Source organism: Lissotriton helveticus, chromosome 3_1, assembly GCF_964261635.1.
Source record: "Lissotriton helveticus chromosome 3_1, aLisHel1.1, whole genome shotgun sequence".
NCBI lineage: Eukaryota > Metazoa > Chordata > Amphibia > Caudata > Salamandridae > Lissotriton > Lissotriton helveticus.
The window spans coordinates 1,856,119,002-1,856,135,377 of NC_136061.1; the positions used below are offsets into that span (position 1 = coordinate 1,856,119,002).

Genomic DNA, 16,376 nt, shown 5'->3' on the forward strand with positions numbered 1-16,376 from the left:
ATTCTATGCCCCGTCACAACCCTCAACTATACAACCTGACACTCTATGACCCAACACTCAACTACAAGGCACTCTGCTCTACTCAATGACTCTTTACTCCACTCCACGCTACACTACTCTGAAATTCCACTTTACGATACTCCACTCTGACAAACCACTCCTCAACACTACTCCACCCTATGCACGTCCACTCTGCAACCCCGCCAGTCTAAGTCACTCCGGGCCACTCCACTCTACTTTATTCCACACTACTCTATGCTACTCTACACTGGAACTACATTCTACAACACTCTACTCTACTCCATGCCTCGCTACACCACTCTGACATTTTACTCCACTCTACAACATTTTACTCCACTCTACGCCACGCTACTCTACTCCACTCCACTCTATGCCACTTCACTCTCCGACATACTATTGGACTTCACTCTACAACACTCCACTCTTCGACAATCTTTGCCACTCCACTCTACTACATTCCACTCCACTTTTCTCCATTCTAGGACACTCTACACTACTCCACTCCACTTTACGCCACTCCCTTCTACACCACTTTACTCCACTCTAAGCTACGGCACTCTACAACACTCCCCTCTACGGCCATCCACTCTACATCACTCTAAAACTCTACTCCACTCCTTTCTGCTCCACTCTATGACTCTACTCCAGCCCACGATACTCCACTCCAATCTACAACTTTCCAACATACTGAAATTTGTCTCCAGTCTGCTCCACTCTGAGACGTTACTCCACTCAGTGCCATCTACTTATCTGCGCTCTGACACTCCAAGCCATTCTACGCCCCTCTACTCTATGCCTCTCCACTTTACTCTACGGCACTTCACCCTATGACACTCTGCTCTATGCCATTCTACTCTGACACTATACCAATGGCGGCTGACTCGGAACGAGGGGAGGGAGGTGGGACGATAGGAGATGGATAAAACAAATAAACCTACCATCTTTTTGCCGCAGCACGCCTCTGCTCTGTTCTCTGGACAGGCAGCACCGGAAGCAGACTCTCCAAGCCAACCACAACGCTGCATGACTAGTATTATGATTGTTCTGAGCGGCCTGTTTGGCGAGCCTGTGTATGTTCTCCATTGGGCTGAGCAACACAGCCAGGTGGAGAACATGGTAAATGCGCAGGAATGTTAGGCTGGACTAAGAGCACCGGCAAAACATACATGCCCACTTGGGGAGTGCAAACAAACCACTCCTCACTTTACTTAGCCAAGCCCCACCCAGACCTGGCTTCAGTCCCACATAGAAAAATAAAATGATAACTTTATTATCATTTTATTTTTGCACTGCTCAAATAGCAGTGGGGCGATGCTCCTCCTTATCCGCCACTGCACTTTACTCCACTCTATGCTACAACACTGCACACCACTCCACTCTGCTAGACTTCACTCTACTCCGCACTACGCCACTCGATGCCACTCCACTCTACGACACTCTGCTTCACTTTACTCTATTACATTCTGTTCCACGACACTCTACCGTATGCCGCTCCACGGAACTCCCCTCAACACCACTTTACTCCACTCTGATTCACTCCACTCGTCTCTACCCCACTTTACAATACGTCAGACTATGCCCCTCCACTCTGAAACTCTACTCCTCTTTGTTTTTACTGGAATTCTACGACACTCCCCTTTATGACTCTCCCTTCTACTCTGACACTCCAGTCTACTACACTCCACTAACACTCTACACCACTGCACTCTGTCCCACTGTACTCAACTCAATGCCCCTCCACTCTATGACCCTCTGCTCTATAATACTTCGCTCTATGACACTACGCCTCTCCATTCTGTGCCCTTTCACTCTTAAACACTCCACTTTACGACACTCTATTGCACTCCACTCTGTGCTCCTTCATTCTACGCCCATCACTCTGTGCCCCTTCACAACCCTCCACTCTACAACCAGAACCTCTATGACACTCCACTCAATGACACTGTAATCTACTTCACTCTGACACTTTACTCCACTATGTAACACTACTCCACTCTATGCCCCTCCACTCTATGCCCCTCCACTCTTCGCCATTCCACTCGACTTTTTGGTACTCCCCTCTACACCACTTCACTCCACGCTTTGGCATACTCCACTCTACATAATTCTACTCTGAAACTCTACTCAACTCTAACGCTACTCCAGTCTACGACACTCTCCTCTGCCACTACCCTCCACTCTTGACACTCCAGTCTATGGCATTCCATGACACAGACACGCTGCACTACTCCACTCTATGCCACTTTACTCCACTCCACTCTATTTTATGAAACCTTACTCCACTCTAAGCCTCTCCACTGTATGACCCTCCGCTCTACGATACTCTACTCAACGACTCTATTCTAGGACCCTTCACTCTATGCCCCCTTACTCTATGATACTCTATTTCACTATAGGTGCCTCCATTCTACGCCCCTACATAACTCTTCTCTCTCCAACCCTCCACTCTATGACTCAGCACTCTACAATACGCCACTCTACAACTCTTTACTCCACTCTACGCTATCCAACTGTACTCTACATTGACACTCCAGTCTCTGACACTCCACTCTGCGACACCATACTCCACTCTATGACACCCCACACTCCTCCACTCTAAGCCCCTCCACTGTATGCCCCTCCCATTTATGTCACTCCATGCCACTCTGCTCTATTCCACTCTACCTTATACAGCGACACTTTACTCCTCTCTACAAAATGCTATGACACATTACTCCACTCTCTACTAAACCACTCCACTCTGCTCCATTTTAAGACACTCCACTCTGTGACACTCCATTGTACGAAACTTCACTCTGACACACTAATCTACTTCACTCTAGTCCACTCTACAACACTCTACGCCACTTCACTTTACGACTTTCAACTTCACTCTCCTATGACACTCCAGTCTACACTCTACAACACTGCACTCTACGACTCTCTACACCACTCCACTCTGACACTTCATGCTACATCACCCCACTCTGACATTCATGCTGCACCATTCCACTCTTGACACTTTACTCCACTCCACTTTAACACTCCACTCTATGCCACTCCATCACACTGTACACCACTCTACGCAATCTATGCCCCTCTACTCTGCACCCCTCCATTCAACTCCCCCCTCCACTCTACGCCACCCCACTCTGACCCTCTATCTGTTATCCTCTACTCTGCAACCCTCTACTCTACTTCACTCTACGGCACTCCGCTCTGTGCTACTCCACTCTGACACTTTTCTCCACTCTGCTCCCCTCCACTCTACACCCATCCAATCTACATCATTCCACCCTGACAATCTACTTCATTGTATGCCACTCTACCCCGGTCTATGTCACATCACTGTATGACTCTACTTCACTCTACGCCCCTCCACTCTACGCCCTGCCACTCTACACCCTGCCACTCTGACTCATGACTGACATGCCAATCTATACCACTCAACTTTACTCTACACCACGCCCCTCTACAACACTCTACTCCACTCTTTGCTACTACACTCTACTCCACGACACTTCACTCTACACCCTTCCATGCTATGCCCATGCACGCTATGGCCCTCCACGATACTTTATATCTCTCCACTCTACGACAGTCCACTGTACGACACTCTACTCTATGCCACAACACTGTACGACACTCAGTGCCCCTTCACTTTATGCTTCTCCACTCTACGGCTCTCTACTCCACTGTGCATCACTCTACTCCACTCTACTCCTCGCCACTCTACTCCACACCACTCCACTCTATGCCACTCTACACCCCTCTATTCCACTGATTTAACACGCTACAACCCACCACCCTACAACTTTACACTCTGACACTCCACTCTGCGACACTACTACACTACTCCAGCCTACGCCACTCTACGCCCTTCCACTCTACACTCATGCACTCTACTCCACCCTTCCCTTCCCCACAACACAACACTCCACTTTACTCCACTCTACTCCATGGCACTCTATTCTACAACTCTGTGCTCCACTCCTCGCCACACCTCTCCACTCTGCGACACTCTTTTCCACTCTACGACACCCTACAACCCTCCACTCTAAGCCATTCCACAACAGTCTACACACACCACTCTACTCCACTCAATGCCACTCTCCTCTATGCCACTAACTTTCAGCCATGCTGAACAGCAGCCATGCTTGTGTATAACACGGCTAAAACACATTGGCAAAGCCAATAGCTCTTGCATAGGCATGACCTGTTTGCTTTGCCAATGCTTGTTAGTGTTTCTCAGTGGGAAGCCCTGAGTGTGATAGGTATTCCCAGACTTGGACCCCAAGCCAGCTGTAACGTAAACTCGAGAACCTGCGCTTCACTGGTGAGTTCCAGCAAGGAGTAAAGCATTTTGGGGTTACTTTTGTTCCTGCTCAGAGGGGGCTTGACCAGACAGTATAGGCTGAAATATTTCTTAAGGGCAGGGCCAACGCCGATTTGCATGAAATTCATCTCTGCAGTGGCACTCTGAGCAAAAACAAAAGTGGAATGAAATGTGGCCAGGAGTAGTTTCAAGCAGCTGAAATTAATACACATATTATACACATCATTTCTTTTGCTTTTTCTGTCTTCGCATTACCAGTGCTACTTGAAAGCTCTTTTGTTTGAACACATATGTGTGTGCTTGAGACATAAATGTGTAAAATTGTAGCAATGGCTATAGAGAATCTAGTTCCTGAGTTGACTGCATGAAGTTCAAGCATCAACCAGAACAAAGAACACAGCAGCAAACCGAGGTCAAGCACAATCCCTTTCTTAGTTTAAAAATATAGATTTTTGAGTGCAACTACTTCCAGCACCAGCTGCCAAGATGTGCAATTTAACAAGAAGAGTTAAAGACAAAAAGGAAGGTGCTCTAAACAAATCAAGAGGATGTCGAGTTTTGGGAAATTCTTCTTTATTTTTCAATTTCTTTTGATAACAACAGCGGCACACAGCCAACGCGTTTCGTTCCCCCGTGCCTGGGATCTTCGTCAGGGCTAGAAAATTCGTAATAATCGGGACTCTCCAGATCCACCCGAGCGCAGTGTATAACCGTAATAGAGTACCGGAAGCGACCGTCACACCAGAGGAACCATCACAATCCTAAGTTAAGTCATTCTTAAGGGACCCAATACTTGGAGGCAGATATAAATTAATTAGCATAGAGGTGCGGAAGGAACCACAGGAGTGCAATGTCTTCCTCAAAAGTTCCCCTCAGAGCAGCAGTAGCATAGGATAATTGTGGAAATCAGTAAAAAAAAGGTCCCCATGTAAAGGTGAGTCTCAGAGCAGCAGTAACACGAGACAGTCATGAATTAAGTAAAAAGAAGCTCCTCTTGCAGCAGCCAGTCCGATCTTCCGTGATACGAAGCCGAACGGCAAAAGTGGCGGGCGGACATGGGGACTTTTTCTCTACTGATTTCCACAATTATCCTATGCTACTGCTGCTCTGAGGGGAACTTTTGAGGAAGACATTGCACTCCTGTGGTTCCTTCCGCACCTCTATGCTTATTAATTTATATCTGCATCCAAGTATTGGGTCCCTTAAGAATGACTTAACTAAAGGATTGTAATAGTTCCTCTGGTGTGACGGTCGCTTCCGGTACTCTATTACGGTTATACACTGCGCTCGGGTGGATCTGGAGAGTCCCGATTATTACGAATTTTCTAGCCCTGACGAAGTTCCCAGGCACGGGGGAACGAAACACGTTGGCTGTGTGCCGCTGTTGTTCTCAAAAGAAATTGAAAAATAAAGAAGAATTTCCCAAGACTCGACATCCTCTTGATTTGTTTAGTGCACCTTCCTTTTTGTCTTTAACTCTTCATGTAGTTCAAGCAGTCGGTAGTGTGTTACATACCGAGGACCCTACTCTACCCTCCCCATCCAGACACTTTTTAGCAACTGATTGCCTGCTCCCACCTTTGTTCCTCCATCGATAACTTGGAGGTGATTCCAGCGCTCTACAAATCCTTCATTCACTCCAGAATCTCTCAGGAATCACGGTTGCAAGACACACCCTTTTGCTCGCACTCCTGTACTTGTCCACAATAAAATCTGACAGAGACACAAACATCTTTAAAATGTTTATTTTAACTAACGTGCCCTAATATGCAGTATACAGACCACAACAAGCAGAAAAATGCATAATACAAATATGGTCAGTATAGCAGTTGGTCTATATGTCATCATGAAAATACAGTATAGCCTAACCTCCCTCCCCTTGCATAGAAATGTTATTATTATATATTAGAAGATTTCTGGGCTTTGTCTGCAGACCCCATACCTTAGCTTATAGATGGAAAATGTATATCATAGTTGCTATCTCGCTCTTCTCCCTGGAAAGGTCCCTCTCCAAGTGTGTGCTACTTATTTGTGTATTCCGATAAGACCAAAGTACGATGTCCCAAACAACAGCTGCATCGGTATGTTTTGTCTAGGTGCTAAGGCCTAGCCAGAACAAAATAACAAGGGGCATTGTTGTTCGACCTTGCTCGCAATGTTTAGACAAAATCCCAGGAACCTGCAGAGTGTGAACACAGGGATGGGAAATGGCAGTAGAGACAGTTGCAAAAATAAAGTCTTGTAGTAACGTGCGCAAAGCAGCGGGCAATCTGCAGCGTGCTCGTGCTAACTTGGAGAAAAGGACAATGTCCCCATGGGCCATGTGACAGGGTAGGGTAGGTAAATATCTGGCATGTGACTCACTCTGCCACAGTCATTACACACATGCCGTTGGCATGGACATGCGGCTCAATTGGAGAGTTCTACCAGAGGGCAGGGTTTGCCCCTGGTTGACCTTCTTAATATCTGACGTTTTAAACGGGACTGGCTATCTCTGTTTGCTTTCGGCCGACTTGGCAGGCGAGGGAACCGGTGCTTGAGCAGAGCCTGTTGGCCGCATGCCTGGCAGCAGCTGCCCGTCGCCTTGTCTCTCAATGCCTGGCACGCACAGACACAGTGCCCTCTAATCTCTTCATCATCGAAGAAGGAATGTCGAGGGTGAAACAATCGCCATTTTATCTGGCTGACTTCAAGCAGTCAATCTGTACTATGACACGTTTTATTTCCGGCTAAATATAGCCAGCCTCTTAATCAACCACAGCCATCCACACTGAAGGATCACGTGTAACATGCTGATTCATAACAGAAATGTCCACGATTCCGCCAGCAGCGCCGCAGCATCCTTTCTTCAGAGTTGTCCCCTTAGCTTAAACAAGGCCTTTAATCCTTATAATTCCAAGAAGGCCCGTTACCTCTATTTTTCGTTTATGTAAATTATGTTAAGTTATGTAAAAAAAAAATATTTTTTTTAATTCCCTCTGTTTTCAAAGCGCGCTCTGGTTGACTTCCTGTCTGGCCTTAGTTTTGCTTGGCACCCTTCTTTATGGTGTCAAGTTGTAACCACAAGACTATCTTCTGTAAAGTGGGTAAATCGGGCCATGCCATAGCTTTTTATTAGACACTGTCTAGTTCGCTTGCATGCAATTCTGTCACAGTTAATGCTGGATTTTGACATAAGCTATTCTGATGCCCTGAACGTGTATAATGAATCCTTTACTTCCGGGTGCCTCGTTTTTCTGGGTATTAAGTCCGTCCTGGCGTGACTGCCCACTGTCGAGAAGCACCCCCGTTCACCCATGACTTAAGGGTTTTACTTCTAAATGGTTGTGTCGGGGGCACAATATGAATGTTTTACAGTACAAAAACGTAATATCTAGTTTAGATTGATCATACAAGTGGTCTGTTTTGTATTGTGAATAATTCCAATAGTCAATTGTGTAGTTATGAAATATTTCACTTCACGTGCCGTATTAAGCAGACATAGTACATAGATATGACCATTATGTTCTTAGTCTGACAGTAGTTGTGACTACAGTAAGTGCAAGCAGTTTATAAGATCCCTCTTCACTTTTGTCATCACATATAGCTGACACGTATTTCGTCTGTGACTTTTACCAAGTCCCACCTCCCAAAAACAACTGCAGCTGCCTTTAAAAGACTAAAGCAGAAAAAAGTTTTTTAAAAGCTCAATGCTTTAAAACATTTCGTCTGTGACTTTTACCAAGTCCCACCTCCCAAAAACAACTGCAGCTGCCTTTAAAAGACTAAAGCAGAAAAACGTTTTTTAAAAGCTCAATGCTTTAAAACAATGTCTAACCTGGGCTTGCAGATAAAAGCAAGTCTCCACTCTCATATGCAAGGTGGCTGCAACACCTAGCACTAACATCCAATTGTCTTAACACTTACTCTGTAAAAGTAGCCGTGAGCATTATGTCTTTAAAACAGTGTGGTAATTTCGTTGATGTAGGCATGTGCTTGCCAGCTAGACTCCTGTTGATGTGGAAAACTTTTTTGTGACAAGAAAGTGGGTTCTGTACAAATGTCAGTTACACCCTACAGGGAGCTGACCAAGTGCAAAACTCTCCCCCTTCATGGACGATGGAAAGGTTGTGGTCAGAGGCGTAGATAGAGTTTGTGGCGCCCAGGGCTATCCCTCAGATTGCCGCCCCTTTGGGGGGGTGCAGGGGAAAAAGGACGGTGAGCACTTGAAATAAATCCCACCGCACAGCCCAATAGCCCATTAACTGTCAAAAGCAAAACCTTTTATTCACATCTTTTTTGTAGAATGATTCAAATGATTTGCATCAGCTTTTAGCTTGTTTACTGCAACAAGTTCGCAAATAAATCTCATAATCACCCCCCACCTGTCTCGGCTGCTTAATAGCCCTTCTTCAGCCTCTGTGGTGGTATTTCTACCTCAGAATGTATTCATTTTTACAGTTTTCCCAACGTTGCCTTTAGACAGTGGCATCATTTCTAACTGACAATCGATTAATTAGATAATTATGATGAATGGGAAAACTTAATATATGCATGTAAGTTTATTGATATGCATACACTGGCGAGTCCTAGCTTCCTTGGATCACTTGTCTAGGATTATGGAGCAGGTAAGGCCTTAAGCACTAGTATGCCACAGTTGTCGAGAGTCAATAAAACACAGTTATGAAAAAAGTCAGTGAACAAGATTGTACAGCCAGAGACATTCTTTGTAAAGGAAATAGCTTTTTAAACGAGCGTCAAGCCTAAAATGCGCGGGCAATAAATGGATTGAAGAAAACGCAGCATTTCAAGCTCTGAATGTATCACCTGAAACAGGTGGAATAAAGCTGGTGACCCTGCAATACTGGAAATAAAGAGAACGGTGTCATTCTCTGTGTGCAATGCTCTCCAATGGCAGTTTGGCAGCGGGAACAGTGAATGGGGTGTTCTGATTGTTACAGTGCTGGGCAGGACAGCACCAAGGGGTGCACTGACAATATGCATTCTTAGAGGAAGCAACTTTAGTAATTGAGACTGCAACCGAGAGCTCCCTAAACAGCGCAGAGAAGACCTTGAAGCACTTTAAGGCGACCCCACACAGCTGTGGGCTGCACATGGACAGCGTCAAGAACCCCCGCACACTGGTTCCAGTACCCTGCATTAACAGCATAATAACATCACCTGGGGGCGAACATACAGGGGCCTCACAACCCTTGAGTGGGGTCCCTATTCAACCCCAGGCCAATGAATGAATATCTGTGAACTACTGGAGAATATGGGCCCCTCCTGACATTCTGCACGGGGTGGTCAGCTGCATCACACCCCTGCTCCTACATCTCCGACGAAGGTTGCCACATACTTGGGCGCCGTCAAGAGGCCCCTGGCAGCGCCCACTGGGGGCTCTGGACGTAGAACTCAGCCTCACCTTGTTGTACTGGATGTCCGGCTCCGGGTTTGGCACCGGGATGGCCGCTGCAGCCGAGAAGCCCTGGAACACAGTCCCACGAGCCGCGCACGATTGACGGCCCTGGAGGACTCTGAGCGAGGCTGGGCCGGGGGGAGAGGGGGAGCAACAACCACAATGGTCGGAGCCGGAGGACGGACAAGGACGTCACTAACGCGGCGGCGGGACTTAGGCCGCGCCCGCGATGCAGCCTGCACACTCCTGACCTGCTTTTAAGTTTTAACTGCAGCAGGCAGGCATAGTGCAAACGCGGGCGGTGGCCGCGGCACTGGAGGCCCGTTGCGGCCGCGGCCACCTTAATAATTTATTTGGGACACTGTGCCTTTTTGTTCCCAAGAATCCCAAATAAATTAGAAAGGCCGCCGCGGCGCAACAGGCCTCCAGTGCTGCGCGACCACGGCCGCCTGAAAAATGATCGCCCCCCCCCCCCTCCCACCCCCCCCTGAGCTACGCCAGTGATTGTGGTGTGGAGTGCTTTGCTGCATGTTCTGGTTTCATTGTATTGTATTGTGGCATTTGTAGGGCGCTGAGGCGCTTACCCCCAGAGATAGCAAGCAACACTGTGTATGATGCGTGGTTGGAAGGGTGCTGTTTTCTTTTGAAGTCGTTTTAGGGGAGAGGATGTAGCCTTGCGGCTAAATCGGTCGACGTAGAAGCTGGGGAACCGGGTTTGAGTCTCGGCAACGACACTCAACATCTTGTGATTCTGGGCAAATCACTTAATCTCCCCGTGCCTAACAAAAATGAATGTGTCGTTATGTAGCAAAACTGGTGCAATGTAAAGCGCTCTGATACCCAATATCTTCGAGTCTAGATTGCGCAATATAAAACTCTATGTGGGAATTGTTTCCATGTCGTGTATGATGACACTGAGGTGCCTGGTGGTGTGTGTGATAGATACAGTGTGTATAGTGGAGTAATTAGAAGATGCAAGTATGCCAAGCCATGCCAGCCAGGAAAACTGAGATTACCCCAACCACATTAAGGTTGGCAGCAATGTCTCGGGGTAGAGTTGCTCAATCCTCAGCATTTTGCCTGCTGACCCTTAGCATTGCGATCAATCAGCATTTATCGGCATTAGAAGATGAAAGTATTCTGAGCCCTGCTAGCTAGGAATCCTCAAACAACCCCCTACCACATTAGGGCATTGAGTATTACTAGATGAAGACTCCTACTTCCATTCACTTTAGTTCTTTGTTGTGGCTGCTTGAGTTTTACGCAGTTCTTCTCTCCAAAATGGTGATAACAAATCATTACTTTATTTGTATTGACTGTGTTGTTTATTAAGAAATAAAAATCCCATTCTTGGGGTATCGCACAAAAATGCACCTCTGGAAATATTCCAAGATAGCAAAAGTTGGCAACCCTTGACTTTTTTTATAGGGCTCGCCTGCGACAGCGCGTGCACTGTCGCTAGCAAGACCTTATGTTTTTAAAAAAAACAAAAAAGGTCCTGGAACCCACTATTTCTTAACATTTTTGGTTTCATCATCACTCATTTCCTTGCTTCTGATTGGTCAGCACATGCTGGTTTTACTTTCTTCTTCATGTGGTTATCCTTTGGAAGAAGCATGGACCAAGTACTGATTAATTGTGTGATTAGTGTCTTTCCGCTGCTCAAATTTAGATACGTTTTTGTTCTTGCTTCCCCTGTCGTCGTTGCTTCCTTGTCTTTGTTGCTTACCCGTTCTTGCTTGAACCTACCCAAATCCCATCGATTTGGATGCATCAATCGATGGGATTTGGGTGTAAAAACCTAAGCTCCTTGTGGTGGAGTGAAGGAAATTATTTCCTAAATTATGGAATGTGCTTTTTTGTGATTGAGTACTTTGGTCATGAAGCAGGGAGCACTGCAGGTATGTAGAGCAGTGTGTTCACTGGGATTGGGTGTGCCCTGTGTGTTTTTCAATCTTTCTCCCGGAAGACAGGATTTCACAACTGTGTGCACTTAGGAAAAAAGCATGAAGGTAAACGTGCAACATCTTGCTACATTTATGGGTGTTCCCAAATAAATCTTTGTGTAATGTAGCTTTTTTTTAAAGCATTGGCAAAGTCCCTCGGTCTTACCCCTGCAAGATCTATTATCTTTGCCAGTGTTTGTTAAGCCATGTTCTAAAGCAGTGCATCTGTTGTGCAACATGGTTAAAAGTAAAAAAAAAAAGCGAAATTACATAACTAGCATTGACCGCATCATTGTGCTTTTTTTTCTTTCAACCATGCTGCACAGCGTGCTGAACAACATGGTTTAAAAACACATTGACAAAGACAATAGATCTCGCATAGGCAAGACCTGTTGCCTTTTCCAATTCTTGTTGCAGATGCTACAGATTAGCTCACCCTGCTCTTTACCGACATTTCCCCATATCTTCTCTAGTCTTCCATAGATAGGGCTCTGAAGGTTCGCTTCTAATTCCTCATATTCCCCACTCCCCCTCTTATTTGTTGGTTCGGGTATGGGTGACCTTCAATATGACCTGATGGCCCTATGGCAGATAGGATGTTAGGGCAGTTTTGGAAGGTGCAGGCAGCTGAGGCTTTCCTGTCCAAAGCCCAGCACATCCCTCTCAAAGTGGAGGAACCTCGAGTTTGACAGGACAGAGGCACTGCTGATTTATGCAGTACTCCTACTCCACCAAACTTTAACTAACTGCCCCTTGCCCCCCACCATGCTATCAAATTGATTAAGGCAAAAAGAACAGATGATGGACGAATGCTGAATTAATCAAACATTCACCCACAGTCACAGATCTGGGTTAATCCATCGTTTTTTTTGCATGCCACGCCATTCCAGTTTATACCCAGCCATATGCAAATCAGTCTTGGCCCTGTTACCCATGGGAACAGTCTGGCCTTAACTGCCAGGCCAGGTTTTCCCTAGACCAGAACCAAGCATCCTGGGACCGGTTTTGGGGTAAAACACCTCATCAGCCAGGCTATCTTGAATCTAGTGGTGTAGCGAGCACGGGACCCAAGTCTGGGCATTCACTTCCTACTTAGGGCGACAAATGCAAAAAGAACAGATGATGGGCGGAATGCTGAATCAATCAAACATTCACCCCCAGTCACAGATCTGGGTTAAATCCATCTTTTTTTGCACACCACGCCATTCCAGTTTAAACCCAGCCATATGCAAATCAGTTTTGACCTTGTTCCCCATGGGAACAGTCCAGCCCAAACTGCCACGGCAGGTCTTCCCTGGACCAGAAACAAGCATCCTAGGACCAGTTTCGGGGTAACACTCTTTATCAGCCAGGCTAGCTTGAATCTGGTATCATAGTGAGCACTGGACCCACGTCTAGGCATACCCTTCCCACTTAGGGAAACAAATGCAAACAGAACAGATTTATTTATTTATTTATTTATTTATTCAAAAGGTTTTATTTAGCCCTGGCTCCACATGGGGATATCTGTGAGCTTTACTTGGAATGACAATAGTACATGGAATACAAAACTGTGGTGTCCAAAAGAAGCATTCAGACATTACGGACTTTGAGAACCACATTGAGTAATATAGCTTCACTTAATAAAAAATGCAAAGAAGTAGCAATTTACAAAACAACACATGAACAGAGTAATTACAAATTATTACACAGTATAAAGGAAGTAGACTCATTTTTTGTGAATAAGGAAGGGTTGTGCGAGTGAGAGAAAGGGGGGGAGGGGAAGTGTTCGGAAAGAGGTGGTAGGGTGGAAGAAAAGGTGAAGATGAGTAGTGAAGGGGGTGAATAGGTGGGGTCGACACAGGAGGGGGAAGACGGGGTTTCAAGAAGGGAGGGAGAGCATAACAGGTATGGTAATGGAAGGATTACGGACCCCAATATTTGTTGAGCAGGTGGATTTTAAGGTCTTTTTTGAAACTGACATATGAAGGCTTAACCGCATGCGTGCGGCATGATTCCCCCCCGTACGCTGGATTTTGCGAAAGCGCACTTTACATGACGAGCTGGGCTCGTCATGAGCGTGCGAGGAGGCTACCTCATGACGAGCCCAGCTCGTCATGAGCATCGAAGGGGTTAAGTCTTAGATCTTCAGGGAGGGTATTCCAGATGCTGGGAGCCTTACCAGAGAAGCAGCAAGATTGCGCAGCTTTCTTTTTTAGCAGAGGGGGGACGAGGAGGAGAGAGTTGGTGCTTCTCATCAGTCGCGCACTGCCCGCTTTATTGAGTTTGTTTGAGAGGTAGAGCGGGGTATTTTGATGAAGGGCTTTGTACATAATGCAGTCTATTTTATAGGAGGATCTGCCTTCGATAGGGAAACAATTTAAGGGTCTTAAGAGCAGGCGAGATGTGGTCAGAGCGTTTGCAGTCAGTTGTAAGGCTGGCCGCTAGATTGAGAACTGATTTGAGGGGGGCAAGGTGGACATTGGGAGATCCAGAGAGTAGGGTGTTGCCATAGTCAGTTTTCGAGAAGACTAGAGATTGGACAACAGATTTGAAATCTTCTAGTGGAATAAAAGGGTTTTTTTTTTTAGATGTTGGAGCGTGAAAAGTGCTCCTTTTCCCGAGTTTTTTATGTGGGAATTGAGCGTTAACTTACTGTCAATGGTAATGCCAAGGGATTTTACTGATTCGGATAAGGAGAGAAAAAAATGATTTCAGTTTTGTGTGGGTTGAGTTTGAGATGATTTGAGTAGAACCAGGTTTGTATATTAGCCAGGACAGTGTTAAAGTGTAGGACATCTAAATGGGATTTTATTTTATAGTACAGTTGGGTATCGTTGGCATGCAGGTGGTATTTAATACCGGCTTGTTTAAGTATGAGGGTAGGCGGTTCCATAAATAAGTTGAATAGAGCAGAAGAGAGGATAGATCCTTGGGGGACACCAAGGGAGACACGAGTGGGACTTGAGAGTCAGTTTTGGATTTTGATTTGCTGGGTTCTGTGTGTGAAATAGGAGGTGAACCAGTTGAGGACAGTGCCATTAAGACCCAAATGAAGTTTAAGTGTATTGAGTAAGGTTAAATGGTTAACTGTATTAAATGCTGCAGAGAAGTCTAGGAGAATGAGTAGGCAGGTCTCACCATTATCCAGGGGTTGGTGGATGTCATCAACTATATTTAGAAATGCAGTTTCATTGCTCCAGCCTTTACGAAAGCCAGATTGTAGAGGGTCGAGTAGGTTGTAAGTGTCCATGTGTTTATCCAATTGAAGAAGAACACATTTTTCAAGGGCTTTTGAAAGAATGGGGAGGTTTGAGATGGGGCGGAGGTTATTAGGGTAGTTGGGGTCAGCCTTAGGGTTTTTAGGAATTAGCGTGACCTGTCCGAGTTGGAGGGAGACAGGGACTGGACTGAACGGAATGCTGAATTAATCAAACATTCACCCCCAGGCACAGATCTGGATTAAAGTCATCATTTTTTTGCATGTCACACCATTCCACTTTAGACCCAGCCATATGCAAATAAGTCTTGACCCTGTTCCCCATGGGAGCAGTCCAGCCTGAACTGCCAGGCCAGGTCTTCCTTGGGCCAGAAACAAGCATCCTGGGACCGGTTTCGGGGCAACATCCCTCATCAGCCAGTTTAGCTTGAATCTGGTGGCGTAGGGAGCACAGAACTAAGGGTGAGTGGTTGAAAAGGTTCAGCACTCCGTCCATCATCTTGTTGTGTTTGCTATATTGAGGCAACATCATAGCATTTTCCTCAAAGAGAGACTAATTTGTTTCCAGTGCTGCGGAACTATACCTCACACTACTCAAGCCCATTCCTCCCAGCAAAAACGAAAGCCCTAGTACCAGTGGTGTTTCAGCAATGTTCCCCTACAGTGGTCACAACGACACAAGCCATTTCTCATGTGCACCACTTAGTCCCTTCTTTTGGGGATATACTTTTCCTATCCAAAATTTCTTTAGGTACTAAGTTTTTGCTCTACTTAACTTTCATTGAACTTCTCTCTGTCAGATATAACGTTTATTTTCAAATGGTTGGTTCCCCACCCCGCGCAAGATTAAAGATCCTTTTTGCCTAATCCTAATTCTTTATGACCTGCTCACCACTTGCTTCTCAATGTTACACAAGTTAATGGCTGCTTTTCAGTTACTTGTAATCTGGGAATACCCTTGGACGTAACAAACAGCACGAATCTGAACCAGGTTCGCAGAGAGATCAGTATGGATTGGAATTATGAGAAGTCAGGTTTCATGTCAATCAGAGATATCAGGATGGATGGGAATCAGAGAAGTCAGGATGGATGGGAATCACAGAGATCAGGATGGATGGGAATCACAGTTATCAGGATGGATGGGAATCTGAGAGATCAGGATGGATGGGAATCTGAGAGATCAGGATGGATGGGAACCACAGATATCAGGATGGAAAAATCACAGAGAATCAGGATGGATGGGAATCTGAGAGATCAGGATGGATGGGAATCTGAGAGATCAGGATTGATGGGAATCAGAGAGATCAGGATGGGTGGGAATCCGAGAGATCAAAATGGGTGGGAATCAGAGAGATTAGGATGGATGGGAATCTGAGAGATCACGATGGATGGGAATCGGAGAGATCAGGATTGATGGGAATCAGAGAGATCAGGATGGGTTGGAATCAGAGTGGCCAGGGTGGGTTGGTATCACAGCCTGACTAAGTCTCTCACTGC

The 16,376-nt window shown here is 46.0% G+C and overlaps 1 protein-coding gene across 5 annotated transcripts in view; it reads left to right on the top strand.

The window, feature by feature from the left end:
• Positions 1–16,376, top strand: part of SLC25A22 (solute carrier family 25 member 22) — a 288,778-nt gene that overhangs the window by 130,157 nt on the left and 142,245 nt on the right. The window lies entirely within an intron of this gene.